This window comes from Wyeomyia smithii, chromosome 3 (genome assembly GCF_029784165.1).
Source record: "Wyeomyia smithii strain HCP4-BCI-WySm-NY-G18 chromosome 3, ASM2978416v1, whole genome shotgun sequence".
Lineage (NCBI taxonomy): Eukaryota > Metazoa > Arthropoda > Insecta > Diptera > Culicidae > Wyeomyia > Wyeomyia smithii.
The window spans coordinates 232088927-232104753 of NC_073696.1; the positions used below are offsets into that span (position 1 = coordinate 232088927).

Genomic DNA, 15827 nt, shown 5'->3' on the forward strand with positions numbered 1-15827 from the left:
CCAGCCCAAGCGGCCCCAATAAAGTCACTTCGCTACGCTCGACGGAAACTTAAACCTCCATGCGAATTTTTGGAAGCAATCCTCCCCCTTCCTCCGCATGTTTCATCAAAAGAGAAGGGATTGGAGGGGGAGGTCAACATTAGAACAATTATATTTTAAGCACCGCTCGAGGCAGATGACGATGTTGGAAGCGGGCCGAAAAACGTAACAAATTGTTTGTGAAGTCATTTAACACAGTTTGTGGACGAAAAAAACGCTCGACTTGTCACTCGCGCGCTCGCGTGTCAGTAGGCTGGGAAAACCGAAAGCCTTCCGTCGCACCGGAAATCACACAATGGAAGAGCAATAAAAGTCGGCGAGTTGACAAACTAGCGAATTCCGTTCCGAAAGCTACTCGCAAGCGGTGGAAAATCACAGCTCGCACGAAACAGAATATGAAAACAATAAAGCAAAAACTAGGCTGACTTCCGACGTAGGAATAACTCTATTTAAAAATTCAATTCGTCTTGCATTTAAGGGGTAATTAGTTTGAACTTTACTAGGGCTAATTAGGAAATCTATCGAGTTTGAAGCGCAAAGTGCAAATTCGTCCACTTTGGGACCCCACAGCAGTGAATGAGAGCATGGCAGGTGTCAGCGCAGCGGTGGGTAATTGGATTTTTCTGCTCATTTTTCCCCTCAGAGCCGCGTACAGCCTCTGGTAGTGACATTATAAAAAAAAACGTTATAAAGTTAGTTCCCATTTGTCTGCCCTGTATGTTGCCACAGGAATGTTCGCAAACCAAAGTGGACTTGGCACTGTAACGAAATCACTTTTTTAATGCTAAATGAGTTGAGCTATAAGATTTAGCGCAGTTATCAGAGATGTAATTTAAACTAGATAACTCACTAGGAGTTATAGATGAACAAAAAACTCACTAGGAGTTATTGTATGTATCCTTCTTTTTAAAGTAGGGTTACACAACTTTGCAGATTCACTATTTTATTCAACAACTTCAATTTTGTCTTTATTCACTTTGTTTAATGTCCGGTAATCAAATTAATGTCTATATTACTTCTTCGCTACGGCAGTCCGTAGTATTACATCATCAATTTCATTTCAAATTATCAGCGTATTTTACAACCAAATAATAAAGTGTTTCCTCGAGGGAAATATTTCTTTTTCTCTCAAGACGGCACTAAAATAATTGAACGACATGTGACATTCCATGACATTCCAGAAGCCACTTTCATCGTAAAGCATGCTCATGGTTTAATGAAATTTTCTCACGATTAACAATTATTTTATATTACGAAGCATTCTTCACATCAATTACACTAGTCGACAAAATAAAAAAAGGTTGCCCCAAATTTCACTAAACTTGCCCTGGAAAGAATTTAACTTTTTAGACATTCCTGTGAAAAAAAAATTCACAGGGATAGCCGAAAAGCTATGTATAATCTTCCATTTTTCCCAGTCTGAAGTATCTTAAGTTTGCTCGTATTCCTGTATAAAGACGTTCATGAATAATAGAGACATCAAATCGCTAAACAACGTTACATGGAGCACCCACGCCGCTTTAGTTCAAAATAGATGTTTGAACGACAAATCTTTAGTCTACAGTAACGACCATCTAACCAGGAAATGCCAAGCTCACACATCGAGAAATATCTATGGTATTTTCTCCAATAGCCCCAGCTGGGCTTTCGAAACCGTCTGAGGGTGCACTGAGTGGCACACGAAGGATTCTCCAGATGCACTTTTTACGCACGCCAATCATAGCACAGCGTTTAAGTTTTGCTCTCCAACTTCTTTTTTGCGGCAGGCTGCAAATGCAACCGAACGCGCCGAGTAAATTATCACTCTGTCAGCTGAAAATTAGCGTGAAGCAGAAACCCCTACTAACTCTAGCACAGACACACACACAAGCCTGGGGGATGCCCACTAGATCAGAAGTTAATTAAAAAAGAGTAATTATTTTAGCCATCAGGCCAAATGATCTTTGTGCTGTACTGGGCAAATGCGTTTCTTCGCCACTTCCGTAGTTCACCGTTTCTCCGAAGGCCATCCTACCACCCACCAACTCGCCCCGAAGTTTACTAGAAAGCCAACACTGTAGCTGTGTGGTCGTCACAGTGACCTCTGGAGGTCCGCTGCATCATTAACTTTTGCTCAAGTGCAACGGCAGCATCGGCGCGCGTCGTTGCACTTTATACCGAGGCTCCGTGGCTCGTATACCTATTTGCGGTGTAAATGATAGCCAGTGAAAGAGCTATTACAGGCAATTAGCATAGTGTCTGACCCCTTCCCGGCTTCTTCTGCTTCCTTCATTATGGATCATGGATCGGAAGAACGGAGAACGATTGAACGAGAAGCGAGCGACACGCTTTGTCAGATATTCAATCAGCTCTGAAAACCTGGTAAGGGAACTTACCCTTTTGCCGGTGCTAAATGAGCAATGCAACCAATCACATTAGACTTTGGAATTGATTCATGGATGGTTGCGAGCGCGCCGTTGCTCCGGCAACGAAATACGATCGTTTCATTTTGTCATGCACACGCAGGAGCTTTTGGAGTTTAAACTGGCACAATTTAGAAAATTTGTATCTGCGATTAGAGGTCAAAATTAGATGAACACAGTGTAAGTCACGTTCTAAATTTAAGAAAAAAAAATAATAGAATTATAGAACATCAGGGTGCTAGCAAAAAACGTTAAACTCTATCGAAATGTCATTAAAAAATTTACTGTTTAGTTTACTGTAACAGATCAACAAAAATAATTTAGATTATTTGGAGATATTTTGAGCCCAAAAGTGAAAAATGTTTTCTTGATTTTTAATCAAACTAAATTGACTCAATCAAACGGACAATTGGCAGATAAAAAAAAACTTTGTATTCAAATAAGTTGAATTTTTGTTTGTCACTTCGAACACTTGCTTGAACAACTAGGATTACGGTTTAACAGTGGAATCAACATTGCTAGTTTACTGTTGAAATTACCCTCAATAATGTCGTGTTCTGGCAATAAGAATCCTGTTTTAAGGTTAGAAAAACATTCATGAATCAATTCTGAAAAGAGATAACCTTCTCCTAGCAAGATAAGCTGGAATAGCAGGTATAAATAATACTTGATGTTATCCTCAAAAAAAAAAAAAAAAACCGAAGCTGAACGAATATGCAGACACACAATATCGCACGCTTAGCCTTGGGGCTAATAGCGGTCTCGATCAACTAGATTAGTTGTGAGAGTTCGTTATCGATATTGTTTTTGGCACATTTTGTATGTGTAGGATAAGTACAACGATACACCGTGCCCTAGTGCTGAGTCGAGAAAATTTCCAGCTCGAAAAGATCCTCGACTCGATCGGGAATCGAACCCGATATCACAACCGTGTGGGAGAGCTAGCCGACCGACATCGCTAACCACAGAGCCACGGGGACCACGAATATGCAACAACAGTTTAAAATAAGAAGACTCAGATGACCTAGTGAGAGCTTGTGAGCTTGCAGCGAAGACGGCCTACCTTGTGAAGGCAGGAAAGGGGAAGGATTACTTCAAGCGCATACAGAACTTTTCGGTTCGGGATGTCGCCAGGAAGGTCAATTCTTCTGTCTGATTCGTCCGGCAGGCAATGAAACTGGCTGGACTTCAAAAGCGCCTAATCGAAGCGATGAACAGAATACGGTGGCTAAATCCCGCGCTAGGTAGCTGGGCCGTGAGTAGTTGATTCAGTCAAAATATAACGTAATGGCAGACGAGAAGTACAATGAAACGGACGACAAGCAGGTTTCTGTCCCGGAATTTTTGGTCGGCATGTTCCGGAAGAAGAAAGAAAACAAACTTGCCGAAAGTAGGCGACCTGAGGGTGCGGCAAATTCAGCGAGCCGTACATAGTGACCGGCCAAATATATAAAAAAGAGAGTCTCCAGAAGCGCTCACTGCCTTGTCTCCGATACCAGGAAGAGGATCACTCTGAGGTAAATCCACCAAATTCGCCAAAACTTCGTCCAATAAAAAAATTCTGGGCGAAGGGAAAAAGTTCGAAAAACAGGGAAGGTCTTCAAAAACGACCAGGATTTGGAATAAGCATGGATAAAAGTGTGTAAAACAGATAGTACAAGTGTTGCACAGGATTTGTTGAAGCGTTCAGTCCAAAATGAGAGCTTTCGACCTAGGATAAGAGGTCGAATAAACCGACTTTGCTGAAACATAACTTATATGATTGCCTGAGAGTTTCAAAAATATCAGATTTAGAATGAATTCTTTGTAATCATTTTTTCTGTTCATTTTTTTCGAGTACGGTCTTCATACCAACATTTAAAAATTATTTAACGGATAATAATCGCTACATAGGTAAAAACAGTTCAGCATTTTTTATATTCAATGCCGAATGAATGCGCCATGGATATAAATATTATGAGATTTTTTTTTCCTGTTTTATATTTGTACCTTTAGTTTTGATAAAAAAAAAACTGAACAAGAGTAATTTTTACTAGAATTTCACAAAAAATAATAATGCGTAAAAAATTTTTTTAAACATTTTCCCCAAATTCATGGTATTGCCAAGTTCACAAAAAATGTTTCGACGGCGAAAAAATCTAAAATCCACTGTAGCTCTGTAAAAATTACCATGAAATAACTTCACTAAGAGCCTTTGTATTTTTTTTCATTCTCTGCTTCGGATCTCAACAGCAAATTTTAAGCAATTTTTTTTAAAGCAGCTAAATACCTTCGATTATGACTCAAAAGAAGTGTTTTTTTTCTCCTGAAAATCAGGAGAAAAATAATCAAATCAGTGAATAATCAAGAAATAAATTCAGGATTGGAATACACTGCGTACATTCTTAAATTCGCGTAAAAACATGTACGGTATGTTCAGGAAAAAAAAGCGAAAATGTTAGTATGGTTTAGTTAGTGCTGCAACAAAACATCAAAATCAGTTTATTGCAAATAAGTGAAAATATACACCAAAGAAGCGATTACGCGTTTACTGTTCACCCAAAAGACGTCGAAAGAAATTGCGGAGGCCGTTGGATGACATCTGGTCACAGCGAATCGCATCAAAAAGTCTATACAGGATGGTCCTAAACAGCGAAAACCGTGGACGTCCTCAGTTTGTACGTACGAAAATCGTGATCGAATAGGTCCGTGCAAGAATGAACTCATGTCTGAGAAATCCATACGAAGAATCCTCAAAGAAGGCTTGAACGTATCTTAACAGAGCTAGAGTGAAAAGTCACTCGATCACGAAGCGTTTGAAGAAATTGCTTTCCGCGGCTGAACAAGGAAAAAATGATAATCCTGTTCTCTGATAAAAAGCTGTTCAGCATCTGATAACTCCAACTGGACTGGACCTTATACAGATAACTTAATTCGAAAATATTGATTTTATTCCTAAAAGTACTCAAAACAATATTTCAAAAAAACAAATAACAAAACAAATAAACAAACAAAAAAACACCATAAATTTTCTCATTTTTTTCCGCCGCACCCTGTAGACTACGAAATCTGAAATTGTAACGAAATCCGTGAATAAACTCCTAATCCGAAGTAAGGATCCGGATAGTATTTGAATACTAAATTGCGATAACTTGAAATAAATCTGAATAAGTTTGAAATTTTGATGTAAACTCTAAGAATAACATTAAACAAATCTTGGCAGTTTTTATATAATAAAAAAAGTTGGCGTCCCTAAATTATGATTCAACTCAAGAACGGATCAGCGGATTGGCGTTAAAATTCGTACGTAATCGTTTCTAGGGCCGAGAAAGATTTTTGTGCTGGTCTGAGACACCTACCTTCTCTGAAAGAGAGGGCTGCCAGACAAATGAAACACAAATGTCTGCATAATTCAAGAAATACTCCAGCGAATGGAACCAAATTTTGTATGAAGAAATTATTTAAAGCAGGAAATATTTCTATGGTGTTTCGACATCTGTTCGATCTTTGAAAGGAAGAGCTCTCATACAAATGAAACAAAAGTTTTTATATAACTCGAGAAATAATCAAGCAAATGGAACCAAATTTGACATGAGTAGGTTTCAGAGGACGACGAGCGCTTGGGGTCTTCGAGCGTAGAATCTTGCGAATAATACTCTGAGACGAACTAGAAAATGGAGTGTGGCGCAGGTGCATGAATCACGAGCTGTACGGAGTATATAAACGAGTTGACACTGCCAAGCTTATAAAACACAGCAAGTTACAGTGGGCTGGCCACATAGAACGGATGACGCATGAGCGACCAGCAAAGATAATATTTAGCAAAGAACCGGATATAGGCCGACGACTTCGAGGCAGACCTCGCACGAGCTGGGTGTGTGCTGTCGACAAGGATGCCAGAGCAGCAGATGTAAGGGGAGACTGGAGTGCAGCTCAAGACCGAGTTTTGTGGAGGAGTATTCTGGATTCGGTATAAAATCTCAACGATCTGTCGTCATAAAAGTAAAGTATATGAGGTTTGAGGGGACAAGACAAGTTTTTATAGTGGTTTGACACCCTTTTCATCTCCCAGTTGGTCTCAAGATACGATGCTGGTCTAACAAGCCAGTCGTCAATGGTTCGAGTTTCAGCTAGGGATCGCCGCTAGCCCTGCAATAGTCCTGTACACTAAACAGTTGGCTGCGAAGACTGTGTATAATAAACAGAAGGTCGAGTTCAAAACCGAAATGTAGCACCAAGAGCTGCTACTACTATAGCAATTTCAATAATACAATGTTCAGACAAATTGTAATGATAGAGTCACCTTTCGAATTCTGCCTCCTTGACAAAATATAGCCTAATGAGCATTCAAAGAGCAAAAGAACGGATCCAAGCATGGTGCACAGGAGTCAAAATTAACCTCAGATGCCATTTGAATTGTTAAAAGTTCTTAACATAAAAATATTGATATAAAATCTTCTATCGTAATTTTGAGGTCTATAATTCAAAGAATTACACCACCATTGCACACCACCCATTTTGTTCATTAGGGGCCATCCGGACGGACAGATTTAAAAAAAAATTCCGTTAGCGTAAGCGTCTCTTCTCCGTAAGCGTCTCTTCTCCAATATTGAGCGGAGAATAATGGCATCTGATACTTAGCGAACAGCTGATCTATGATGTGGATATTTCCAAGAACAAAATGGGACAATGATTGGAAACTCGGTACTTAAAACGCGTGGACATCTTAGCCAAAGAACTGTGAAAAGTGAAGGTGGAACGCGCAGCCATCCAGTAAGAGCGGTGGTCGAAGACGAGTCAACGTGAGTACCAAACGGTAGACCCTATCGCTGGAACGACTTTCGAATACCAAATCTACTACAGTGATGGCGACAAAGGTGAACGAAGCGTTGGTTTCGTCATACATGAGAAACAGATCAAGTTTTTTATTAGGTGGAAGTCCATCATAAACCGCTTATGCGAAACAAGGGCAGATTCTTCAAATACAGTCTAATCAATTTGTATGCACCGACAAACGACAAACCCGACGACATGCAGAAGGAGTTAATAAGCTTTGATTAGTGATTAGCACATACTTCACACGAAAAGATATCTTAAATAACACATAGCAACGCCCTAATGACGAAGTTTGCTCTTAGATCGACCATATACTGGTTGACGGTCAGCATTTCTCAGATGTCACCGATGTGTGCGTCTCACTCACAGCAGAAGTTCCGCAAGGTTTGATCCTGGGACCGCTGTTGTGGAATATCATGTATGACGGCGTTTGTAGACGGCATAACGCTAGAGGTCTACGCAAGGTCGAAGACTGGATACTCTCCAGGGAACTGAAGCTAGCGCATTTTAAGACGGAGGTCACATTTATGAATAACCGTAAATCAGAGCAGCAGGTGCTGGTTAGAGTCGAAGACTGCAGCATCACCTCAAAGCGAGCTTTGATATTCTTGGAGGTTATGGTCGACGACAAGCTTACGTTTGGAAGACCCGTTGACTATGACTGAAGGACGGCCACATCAGCTATTGCAACACTATTTTGTATGATGTCCAATAGTTCTGCGGTTTGTTGCAGTGCTCGAAAACTTCTTGCCAGCGTGGTTTCGTCCAGAAGTATGGTGGGCCAGTGTGGTCCAGAGTGCCAGGGACTAACAGCTACCGTGATAAACAGGAAAGTACCTACAGGCTCATGTGCCTGAGAGTTGCTAATGCGTGATCAGCATCGCCATCAAGGAGAACAGAGAATACTTCGACCATCGTCACACAAGGGGAGTACGAGGTACCAGAAGGTCATCCTCAATGTCAGTCAGTCAGTCAGATGGCAGTGGGAATGATCCAATTCCACGAAGCGAAGATGGACGTACCGACTTTTTCTGGAAGTAACCGGGTGGGTCGGTACCAGCGTTGTCACTAAGTTTTCAATAAAATCTAGCAAAACGAAAATAAAAAGTCTGGCAAAAATCTGGCACTCATTGTCGGATAAAATTTCCGACAAAATTTGAAGTGAAGACTTTTTATTTGCTCTCGCCAGGTGCCGGTAGGCAAAGGCCGACTATGACCAATCTCGCAATGATGACCTTTTTGCGAAACGACGCGGATGAAATCTGGCAAAAATCTGTTTCATTTTCAAATATCTGGCAGATTATGAGGTTTATTTGTTTGTCTGGCGTGCAAACAAAAATCTGGCAAAATCCAGATTTATCTGACAAACTGGCACCGTTGGTCGGGACACAGATCCTGTCAGGTCATGGTTGCTCCGAGCAAAGTCTGCACAGATTTCGATATGCGATAAGATCCCGTATGTTACTCCCCGACGGGATACATAACCGTCGTCCTGGGAAAATAAGGGCTGTAAACTGGAAGTGTCTTAGTAGGTCCGGAACCGGCTGAGAAGGTGTTTGGGGGAGTGTAATTAACACCGCATATCATCCCCACACAATAAGTTCTCTTCGAAACCAGATTTTCACGTCATCTTGGAACAAAAAAAGACGTCACCGATGTGCGATCATTTTGAGATCCAAACGTCACCATCTCATCGTAGGATCGATTCGCGCCCGGCTGGTGTATATACAAGACAAGCATTTGAGAAGAATACGGTTGCACATTCAGAAGGTTTGAAGTCAGATAACGTAATTGCTGCAGAGCACACTCGGAAAATCGTTGAGCGGATTTGAGAACCGCTTGAAAACCTGAATGGAAAATAGAAGCACATACGCGATACTGTCAGCAATACAGGTGTTGAGCACGACCACAGTGGCGGAGTTTCAAGACCACGGTAGATGAGGGAGAGATAAACGCAAGCACTGCAAACAAACTCTTCCGGGGGCGGAGGAATGCTTCTCCAGGCAAGACACAATAAGTTTCTATTGAGTTGTGAACGGAATCAGGAACCGAACTGTGCTAATTTCTGCTATGTACTACAATGACAAGGAAGGGAACCTGATAACCGCTGAGCCAGAGGTGGGCATTAGGGTGGGACAAAAAATAAGTACTAGCTCCAATGCACTTTTCGTGTTCCTTATGGGTCCTGTAACAACTGTGTAACTTTTCAGATCGATCGGTGGAACCCCTGATTTGCGCCCGATTTTTAAAGTTTCCATACGATTTTATATGGGAAAATCCACTTTTTCAAAACTTATCCTCTAGAAATTTCCCGTTGGCTCCTAAAAATATACCAATACATTATATTTGTAGGAAATTTTCCTGGAAATAATTCTTCTGAAGACTGTAAGGCGCTACAAAATTTGTAGAAAAAGTTATTCACCTTAAACTGATCGAATGTCTGACGAACGGCTCAACATTGAATTTTCCCAGCAACACTGCTGCAGCATGCTGCTGTTGCAAACTCAACAACGTGATGAGAAACAGTTTCGCGTAGAATTAAGCTTGGAAGCGTGATTTTTCGCTCATAGTATCTTCAGAGAAAATGCTTAGAATATCAATCCCTATATTTTGATAGTATTCGTTGTGTGATTCATACCCCTAAAAGTGAGAAATCAGCTTTCTAAACACCCCTACGTAGTGAAAAACATTTTCGTGTGGGATTAAGCTTGAAGGTATGATATTTTGCTCACGTTATCTTCATTATCGGAGAGCTTGCTTAAAATATTAATTATAAAGTTTTAATGTAGATTGATTACTCCCCCTAAAAGAGGGAAGTAAACTTTCTAAACACCCACCTCGTGTGACAACTTGGGTTCTGGTGCCAATTCAATAGATCATACCCTGGTGTCTTTCAGAAAGGAGTTTGGTAGATACATAGCTACAATTTGCGCAGATACATGGCCAGCAGGTCACTACGAACCAATGAGGTATACACAGGTGAGGAAGAAGAAGACATTCGTCTGTTCTAGTAGTGAAAAAGGTAAACAGAAGCAAAAAAATACTTAAGAAAGCAAAACAACTTGAGAATGCTAAAGTCTTAGTAAAGGCTAATAACATTCAGAAAAACTCTACACTTTCTAACTTTGTAACGAAGGCAACGAAACGATTTTTCGAAATCATGAAAATCTCAACGGACTTTTTTAAAGAAAAACCTGAAAAATGGCAATCAAATAAACAATATCTGGAAGCACAAGAACGCGTGAAGGCAATTGCAGTAGTGAATGATTTTGCAGAAAGGGCCGTGAAGCTTGTCAGCGACTACAACAACAAAATAACAAAAGACCCCGATCAACAGAATTATTTGCTACAAGTTGTCGAATCCCACAGACAACAAAAGCCTCTGAAATATTGAAAGGTGATAACCTTTTTTGTTGAATTTTTGTATATGTTTTAATCAATATAAATTGCAATAATTATCAGTAATAAAAAATTAAGTTGGAGCCAAAGATGTTTCCATTTTCGGGGAGCTAAAGAAAAACTTTGAAAACCTACCCTTTTCCAGTTGTTTCGGATCTTTCAGCGGCCCACCTTGGTGCCCGATCAACCAACATCCCGCCCAAAGATCAATACTCTCTTTTTTTCTTTTTCAATAGACTTCATTTACCGTGGTTCGTAGTGACCTGCTAGCCATGTATCTGCACAAATTGTAGCTATGTATCTACCAAACTCTTTTCTGAAAGACACCAGAGTCACACGACGTGGGTGTTTAGAAAGTTTACTTCCCTCTTTTAGGGGGAGTAATCAATCTACCTCAAAACTTAATAATTAATATTTTAAGCAAGCTCTCCGATAATGAAGATAACGTGAGCAAAATATCATACCTTCAAGCTTAATTCCACACGAAAATGTTTTTCACTACGTAGGGGTGTTTAGAAAGCTGATTTCTCACTTTTAGGGGTATGAATCACACAACGAATACTATTAAAATATAGGGATTGATATTCTAAGCATTTTCTCTGAAGATACTATGAGCGAAAAATCACGCTTTCAAGCTTAATTCTACGCGAAACTGTTTCTCATCACGTTGTTGAGTTTGCAACAGCAGCATGCTGCAGCAGTGTTGCTGGAAAAATTCAATGTTGAGCCGTTCGTCAGACATTCGATCAGTTTAAGGTGAATAACTTTTTCTACAAATTTTGTAGCGCCTTACAGTCTTCAGAAGAATTATTCCCAGGAAAATTTCCTACAAATATCATGTATTGGTATATTTTTAGGAGCCAACTGGAAATTTCTAGAGGCTAAGTTTTGAAAGAGTGGATTTTCTCATATAAAATCGTATGGAAACTTTAAAAATCGGGCGCAAATCAGGGGTTCCACCGATCGATCTGAAAAGTTACACAGTTGTTACAGGACCCATAAGGAACACGAAAAGTGCATTGGAGCGAAAAAATTACACCAACGCTTTTTTCCCTTACAACTGTGTCCCAGTCTAGTGGGCATGTGTTGGAACTAACATCTCAAGGTGTTGTCGAACGGTGAAGAGGGTAGAACCAACGACTTCTGTCGGAACAGGAAGCAGTGGATTCGCCAAGCTTGGATGAGGTCAGAGAAGCTTATGAAAGGTAAACTTTTCAAAGTCGTAAGCTGCTGTTTGACCAGTCTATAAAAACAGCCGCCGACTTGATTTCAGCAATTATCGTGGCATAACATTCCTAAATCCTGCAAACAAAATTCTCTACCGCATCCTGTGACTAATTCCGCTGCTGGAAGCTTTGTTGGAGAGTACCACAGCAGTTTGCGAAGAGGGCGATCCGCAGCGAACCAAATCCTTGCCAAGTTCAGAAAAGTCATTCTGCAAACTCATTATTTGTTTTTCGGCTTCAAGGTGGCGTACAACTTAGTTAGGCACAACGAGTTATGACATGCTGCTTGCAAACGGTTTTCCAACAAAACTGATTGAACTGATTCGACGTTTTCTCATCATGCCGGCCTGTTAGTGACATTGGACGGTCTGAAGCAAGGTGAGGTTCTCTCGAGTATGTTGACTTTCAGTATCGTACTAGAAGTGATAATAAGATCGTACTTTTTTAAGATTCAAATATTATTGAATATTTTTTGGAAGAATATTAATCATAAATTTGCAGAATTATTTCAAGAACATTTGCGGAGTTTTCAGGGTAAGAGCACTAAAAAGAACTTTGTAGCAAATAACAGTCAGTGCATCATAGATCTCATAGAATTATCGGAGGGATGGTAGATGGTAGCGAAATCAAATATAATTCTAATGATCTTGTCAAAATGGTTTGGAATTCATTCATACATTATATTGAGTTATACATGATATTGAAGAAACAATAACATTTTTTTTAGTATTTCTGATATCACATGGTTTTTTCGAAAACATAAATAACCTAGAAGGGAAAACAACATCTCTTAATAACCGTGTGTAAAAAATGATTTATTGAAATGAAAACTTTAAAAAGAAATCTCCAAAGGATAAAATAATGGTAAATAATGCACGGCTATGTGATTTCCCACAATGGATTTTTACAATTTTCTAAATATACAGGAATAAATCGAACAATGGCTACAACTCAGGTATAACATCCGAGCGTGACCCCAATCGGCAGTCCAACCATCGAAATCAAACCTAACGCTAGGAGAAATATTGTTTGCAATAAATCCACCACGATCAGGTCAAACCGGTACCGCTGCGATCCGGCGGTGGGGAAACGTCAACCTAGGGTTTGTTGACTGATTGAACCCATCAGTCACACTTCGCGGCCCGACTGCCGTCTACTTATTTCTGCCTTTTCGTTGTCCAACCAAACCAGATGACGGTTGTCATTAGCGACCTGGTTTCGCTTCGAAGTATGTCCGACAGCTATCAAAACAACCCATTTGGACCATCATCTAATGGGGAGGCTGCATCCTGCATGTACGACCTTCAACAGTCTTCCAGTGTTTTGACGGCAGGGGTATTGCGGTCGTAAATGAATTTACTGCGGTCGATAATAAATCGATAACATTTGAGAGCATTGAATCGATGCGATCTCCTTTGCGGAGGAAACTGGAAATGTCAACCGATGACGGCGGATGTCAATCGCGTTCAATTTTATTGTTATTCCATCCGAACTAAAACAAACACTCATTGTGCTTTTGCAGCGCACTATTACTTAGCTCGCATTAGGTTCCGAGCGCATTTCGCATTTGCATAATTTACGACCTATTTTAATGGTCGGCTTAGAGCTTAGAGACCGGCAATTCTCTTGAAATTTATTAGTTTAGGATTCCATCAAAAACTTTTAGGAGCTCACTTCTAATCTTGTTTCTTTTTGTATCTCGTAATGTTAAATCAGTGGGAAATGATAAAATGCATTTGCCATTAATGACTAATTTTCGAAAAACTGTTTTGGGCTTCCCCTACAAAGATTTCTTGCTTGAACTTATATTATGGACACTTTTTCCAAATTAATTGAGATCGTCCATTCAAACGTACCTGTATATTTGATTATAGATAGATGAATATTTGCTGTTTCGTACCTGTAAATAAGTAAGAAAAATAATTTTAGTTTTGTAGAATTATTATATGAAAATAAAAAAACAGGAAAAATTGAGAAAATATGAAACATGGAGAAAATTTTCATTTGTTAACGCATTATTCTCATGGTTTCGATAAACCTGACAAGCAAGACAACTGGTTTGACCCACTAGAATGCAGTTCCGCGCGGATCACCTAAAGCTCCCCGATAGATAAGCCGATGGTGAAGAAGAGCACGCGGATGTCACGCTCGGCTCCGAGCCGCTTACCGGTTACGTTTGAGACTACGGTTTTTACCATCATAACACAGGCACACACAATCGTGGAGACTTTGTGCAGGTGCCAACAAATGTGTGCTGCCAGCGAAGAAAACAAGCAGCCGGAATGTGTCGTAAATGTATAATTGACGTAAATAGTATCGCAACTATTAACCACGGCTTGCTACCACTCTACCCCATGTTTACGTGCCCGCTTGCCGATCCCTTTTCGGAGTGCAATCTGAATATTCATGAGAAAAAAAAGTGTCTGCTACCCGAACCGACCGGAGCATAGAACCCTCGCTAAGCCAAGGGAAGTAACCACCGCCGCCGGTGTGTGAAGGGCCCGTAGCGAAAAAAGGCCGATAGTGAATTAATAATCAATATTATATAACTATAGGTTGAGTGTTTGGTACAAGGAAAAATCAATCGGGGCACTTCGGAAATTTTCGCTAAGCGTAGTTAACCATTACAGACAGGATTAGGGGGACGACCTAAACAGACCAGAGCGCAGCGGTCGAATGAAATCGATCCAATTATTTGACCCCGTTATGCGTGCCAGTCAGTGGGCGAAACACGCGCGAGAAGAAATTCTTTCCACGGACAACAGACAAAGCCTCATGCCAACCACAGCGAACGAGTGAAGATTAGCCGCCCCCTACTTCCTCGGTCTTACATATTAGAGACGTCGACGTCGACAGTGTCGACTCGACACGGTTGTCTAACAACAATAACAACAACAAAAATCGGCTTAGTCACCTCGGCTGCACCGAGCGACCGCTCAAGATCCGGTATCGATAATTTACAAGTATTTGTGAATAAATGTTATTAAAATCGTGACTCGATATTCCCGCTAGGTTTCTTTCTTCTTCTCGCTGCACGGTTAGCCACGGTTCTGAAAGGGGTCTGGGCATTTAGGTAGGCACACTAACTGCCGTTGTGATACAACACCTTAGTCCGGAGATGTGTGAGATGCTGCAGAATGGTGAACGGTTACCGCGCATTTTATCGTGCGCTGGCAGGACCGCGATCGTGCCTGCGTTTGCTGGCCGGAGAACAAAACATAAAAAAAATCTAAAGGATTTTTAATACACCTGAATCGTAGAGAATCTGTTCTAACATAACGTACAAGCTATGATTTAGACGAGATAAATGAGCAAGAATTTTTCAATTACTTTTTTTCACCTTTTTATCATATCTCAAAGCATTATTTACAATTCAGGATCTAAAAAAACTGGGAAAAAGTTTAATTTGATCATAACTTTTCTGGTTTGGTTTTGGTTGTCCTGTCACGCACTGTAACCTTCCTGTTTTTGCGATTCAGTTTTGTCTTTAGAGTGGTTCTATATTTTTATTATAAACTTTTTATAAAAAAATACAAACGATAATTTAACTTGATTTTCATCGATATTCCAGTCCTCATTATGATGAAGATTTGATCATCTTAGATATGGGTAAAATTTTGGAGAATTGTCCATAAAGGGATAATATGAAAAATTGTCAGCTTTGGCGCCGATTCGAACACCCCTCGCTCCGTGGGACTTTCGCTATTTTTTTTTATGAATGAATTTTGTCAAAAATCCCTGATTTTTAAATTATGGTCGCAATAGCTTTATATCTGGATATAAACTAATATTTTATTTTTAACAAAATTAATTAGGAAATTTTCTGTAAACATCAATTTCAAGCGGCAGAGTTGCCAGACTTTTTTCTGCATTTCAAAATTTCGATTGAATTTTTCGACAAATGAAAATATTTTGAGTTCAAATTTGGCAATTTCACAGTGTTTCT

The 15827-nt window shown here is 40.1% G+C and overlaps 1 protein-coding gene across 3 annotated transcripts in view; it reads right to left on the reverse strand.

Moving 5' to 3' along the window:
* LOC129730107 (zinc finger protein sens) overlaps positions 1-15827 on the reverse strand; it is a 422944-nt gene that overhangs the window by 297120 nt on the left and 109997 nt on the right. Inside the window, exon 1 of one of the 3 annotated variants that reach the window (XM_055689163.1) lies at positions 13738-13755. The exons of the other annotated variants lie outside the window; for them this stretch is intronic. The gene's annotated coding sequence lies outside the window, so the exon portion shown is untranslated. Of the gene's footprint in view, positions 1-13737; positions 13756-15827 lie in introns of those variants that run through there. 3 annotated transcript variants of the gene reach the window in all.